Here is a 4,768-nt window from a genome sequence, read left to right as displayed (position 1 = left end):
AAGCGGAGTACATGGCAGCCTCGGAGGCAGCGCATGAAGCAATTTGGGTGAAGGAGTTCATCACTGACCTAGGAGTCATACCCAATGCGTCGGGGCCAATCAAACTCTTTTGTGACAACACTGGAGCTATTACACTTGCCAAGGAGCCCAGGTTTCACAAGAAGACAAGGCACATCAAGCGTCGCTTCAACTCCATTCGTGAAAATGTTCAAGATGGAGACATAGAAATTTGCAAAGTGCATACGGATCTGAATGTCGCAGATCCGTTGACAAAACCTCTTCCGCGAGCTAAACATGATCAACACCAAAACTATGGGTGTTCGATTCATCACAATGTAACTAGATTATTGACTCTAGTGCAAGTGGGAGACTGTTGGAAATATGCCCTAGAGGCAATAATGAAAGGATTATTATTATATTTCCTTGTTCATGATAATTGTCTTTTATTCATGCTATAATTATATTATCCGGAAATCGTAATAGTAATAAACGTGCACTACAAGGATCCGGGTCTATTGCAACAAAATTGGTCATCGCAATACATGTCGATTTTGTGGCGATAAGTACCTATTGCCACGAAACAACATTCGTTGGCAACCGTTGCGACTGGACACACGGTAATAGGTTATTGCCACAAAAAAGCAATTGTGGCAATAAAGTCTGCTATAGCAACAACCATGTGGGAAGTTGCCACATGTTTTCCCGTGGCAACACTCACCTGATGCCACAATTTGCTTTGTGGAGATATCTTTAATGCAACATGTAACGAATCATGGCGACTGATAGCTCGTGACGATAGACATTTGTGGCAACAACCTATGCCAACGAAGCTCGTTTTGTGGCGCATACTCTTCCGTGGCAATAGTCAATTGTGGCAGTAAACTATGGCAACAATTCTTGTTTTCGTGGTATTAGGCATTTTGCCACGAACCGCTACGCTTGTGGCATTAGCTTATGGCAACAAATATTCTGGTCGTCGTAACAGGAAGTTGCACCATACTAGTTTTGGTGGTGATAAATAGGTATCACAATGGGTGAAATGTTTGTTGCAAGAAACTATTGCGACAATTTATACTTTTCGTGGTGCTAACATGTGGCAACCAAAAGTGGGTTGTGGTAATAGCCTATTGCAACCGTAAAAAAAATATAGGCATTCAATTACAACTTTCAAAACCATACATATAATATGTGGATTCATAAAATTCATAATTCTCATAGCAAATATCCATCAAATGTAATTTAGCCATCCTAATTAAGGGCCAAGACTAAACTGTCCGTGATCTAGAGTCCAGTCGAGCTAGATCTTTGTATCCTGCAATCAAGAAATAAAAAAATAGTTCTAGTTAATGAGTCCAACATAACATGTCAGTGCACTACAAACAATATAACATGGACTCATGCTTGTAAAAGATACAGAAGTTGTGATTATCGACCACTGATTTGTTCTGCTGTGTACCATATAATTCATGGCATCACCTTTGTAGATAATGTTCAGTTTTGAACATATAAAAATGTGTAGAAATCACATGTATGATTATGAATGGTCATTTACCTCAACGGCAACAGAGAAATCATCTTTGTTACAGATCAGTAGAAGGTAAACAAAAATGGAGCCATTTATGAGAGTGCCAAAGCCTAAAAATATCAAACAAATTACCACATGAGAATTAGAAGAGGGAGAAGTGGAAGTGCGGTTATATGTAAATCCCAAGTTCAGTGAACCCACGTATTCAGGATACTGCATATTTGTAGGCAAAACTTAATACCTTTTTGTAAGTAACTGCCGAGCTGCTCCTTCATACCTATATCCTCATACCTGCACATATAAATTAGCTCAAATAACACTTATCTTGTGTGGAAGACAGGAAACCATAAGAAATGAGATGTCTCATATATGTTATAATAGTTGTCCGGATAAATATTTTTTTTTGCATATTGTTCAAATAAGGTCAACCTAGGCCTAGCAGTTTTACTGAAAGACTTTTGTTAAACTTAGAAAGCATAACAGTGTTCATATTTTGAGCTTAATTACTCCAACATCAGTTTTATTTAACACACGCGTCACCTTAAATCAGTGAGGGCACCGGCTAACTGGGGCTCCAAGCGTCCAACACATGAACACCCGTGCAGAGCAAAGTGGTTGTGACAAAACAAATCGTTTGACAACAATAATCACACACACACACACACACACACACACACACACACACACACATATATATATATATATATATATATCAATCTTTGATTCTTAGGCTATGGTACAGAACTATGCATCAAGAAAAGCTTCGCATATGCGATTTGGCCGGATAAATAGATGCTAAAATTGACATCTTGTAGGGAGAGGCGATGCACCATTTTTACCTCGAATCAAAGGCTGGACAGTGAGATACAAAAGAGTAATTATTCCATAGCCGAGAGTCCTGTATTGCACTTCATTATCCAATTTTGTAAAATGTGAGCAGAAGGCCAATTACATTATCAGTCTGCGATATTCATAGTCTGCATCTCAATCTCGTTTTCCCCCAAATAAAGGAAACACACAAAGGCCAATGGCAGATGGAGGCAAAGGCCATGGCATATCTGCCTTTCCCTGTTGCAATATGAGTCAATCGGATGAGGTGATTCGCCGCTAGATTGATGAAAAGAATCAGGGATATATGCTGGGAAACAGATAAATTATAAGAACAAATAAAAAAGAACTGCATGCTAATATAGGCCAGCACTGTTTGCATCTTACCCGTACAAATCCTTCTGATCACCATGTTTTTTTATGCCTCTGCAGACACATCTAAGCTCTTACTCAATCTTCTTTGTAGGATCCATAGATTGGCAATGGACATACATTATGGGATTCTGTGGTCGGCATCGTAGGAAAACAATCTACGATCAAAGAAGAACCTGAGGCAATCGATGGACATATCTCCCTCGCAGCCCTTCATGATGTGGCTATCCCATTGCTTCGCCTCCTCCGAGAGCCCTAGGTGGGGGTAGGAGGGGAGGAGGACGTCCTGCAGCAGCAGTTTCTCCTCATCGGAGCAGCACCTGCAAAAAACAGAGCGTTCAACATGTCTAGATCGGGAAGAGAAACAAAAAAAATTAAAAGAACAGAACAAGGATAACCTTCCATGGCGTCCTATATATACTAGGAGCAGCTCCTCTCTCTCCGGCCATGGCCTTGAATTCCTTTCATTGACACAATACGCGCACACATCAAGAGGAGACGAAGAGAAGTTGTAGAAGAAGGAGACAGCGGGAGGAGGCTCCATGCCCGGCGACGTGCTGGCCCAAACCCTAGCTGCTGGGCAGGGTCACGCTTGGCCGCTGGAGGACGCGCGTGCCGGATCTGGCCCGATGGGAGGAAGGCGCGTTGGGAGGGGGGCACGGTGGTGTGCTGGGCTCCGCCAGAGGACGCCGGAATCAGACGGGATCGGGCGCCGTAGGTGGTGGCGGCGGCGAGGAGTGGTGCGGGGAAGAGGGAGAGGCGAGCGAGAGATTAGCTCAGGGTGGGTGGGATTTCGCGTTCACGGCTTGGGTCTTCTTGATTTATTATTCGCGGGCTATGAGATTGAAAACCAAACGAAATCGTTCGCGGGTTTACACAAAACTCTGGGCGCCAAAATGTGAGTCTGACTTCACCTCATATTTGTCTTAAAAAAAGACTTTACCTCACACTTTTTTTCTTTCTTATTATTTCTTTCTTTATTTTTTTCTCAAAAGAAAGGAAAACTCTTAGAGTCAACCGACTGATATCTAGGAAGAAATCAGCCGGCTCGTGCGGCTGCCACGTATCCTGGCGTGTCTCTTCCATCTCCCTTATGTTCTGATCCATACGTCTACCTTCTAACGTGTCTTTGTCGTCTCGTCTCATCTCTCCTTCCTCTCCCAGCGCGTGGCCTCCTCTCGTCTCATTTCTCCTCGGCTCTGCGCACTCCCTCATTCTGCTGCAGCAAGTTGTTGTCTCTACTGCACCCTTTGGACCACCGCCGCTACGACCCATGGCCACCGTCGGCGGGCACACATGACCACCACACAGCGAGTCGGGGTGCTAGATTGGCATGAACACCACCAAGCGAGCTAGGGTGCTGCAATGGAGTTTTGCGGGGCCGCCGGCCGCTACGACCCATGTCCACCGCCGCCGGGCACACATGACCACCACGTAAAAGAGCCGAGGTGCTGCCATAGAGTTTCGTCGGGCCGCCGGCCGCTACGACCCATGGCCACCGCCGCCGGGCACACATGACCACCACGTAAAAGAGCCGAGGTGCTGCCATAGAGTTTCGTCGGGCCGCCGGCCGCTACGACCCATGGCCACCACCGTCGGGCACGCATGACCACCACGCAATGAGCCGAGGTGCTGCCACGGAGCTTTGCCGGATCGCCCCAGCTTCCGCTACGACTCATGGCCACCACTGTCGGGCACGCATGACCACCACGCAGCGAGTCAGGGGGCTACAATGGAGCTTCGTCGGGCCGCCGGAGCATCGCCGGAGCTGCAATGGAGCATCATTGGTGCTGCGATGGAGTATCGTCGGGCCACCAAAACCTCGCAATTGCTGCAATGAAGCATCGCCGGCCTCCGAAACCTCGCGGGTGCTACAACGGAGCATTGTTGTTGTTGTTATAGAGCATCACCGGCCGGTGGAACCTTGCAGGTGCTGCAATGGAGCATCGTCGGCCACCGGATGAAAAGCCATGGCATGGTCCAGGAATCGTGCGGCCAAAATCAACGCTAATCAACGGCTGGCTAGGCGGCTGATCTTTCTAA

General features: G+C 46.1%; 1 long non-coding RNA gene across 1 annotated transcript; it reads right to left on the bottom strand.

Annotated features, from left to right (window-relative positions):
- Positions 1 to 1,018: 1,018 nt before the first annotated feature.
- Positions 1,019 to 3,509, bottom strand: LOC125526464. The gene is made up of 4 exons (XR_007291689.1): positions 2,365 to 3,509; positions 1,767 to 1,816; positions 1,553 to 1,635; positions 1,019 to 1,312 (listed from the first exon to the last, which is right to left on the bottom strand). It is a non-coding gene; the product is annotated as an uncharacterized LOC125526464 (long non-coding RNA).
- Between the last annotated feature and the right edge of the window lie 1,259 nt (positions 3,510 to 4,768).

The sequence above is a fragment of the Triticum urartu genome, unplaced genomic scaffold, assembly GCF_003073215.2.
Source record: "Triticum urartu cultivar G1812 unplaced genomic scaffold, Tu2.1 TuUngrouped_contig_10186, whole genome shotgun sequence".
In the NCBI taxonomy this organism is placed as follows: Eukaryota; Viridiplantae; Streptophyta; class Magnoliopsida; order Poales; family Poaceae; genus Triticum; species Triticum urartu.
Note: the sequence above shows the minus strand (reverse complement) of the source record. Positions and strands in the feature narration are given on the sequence as shown.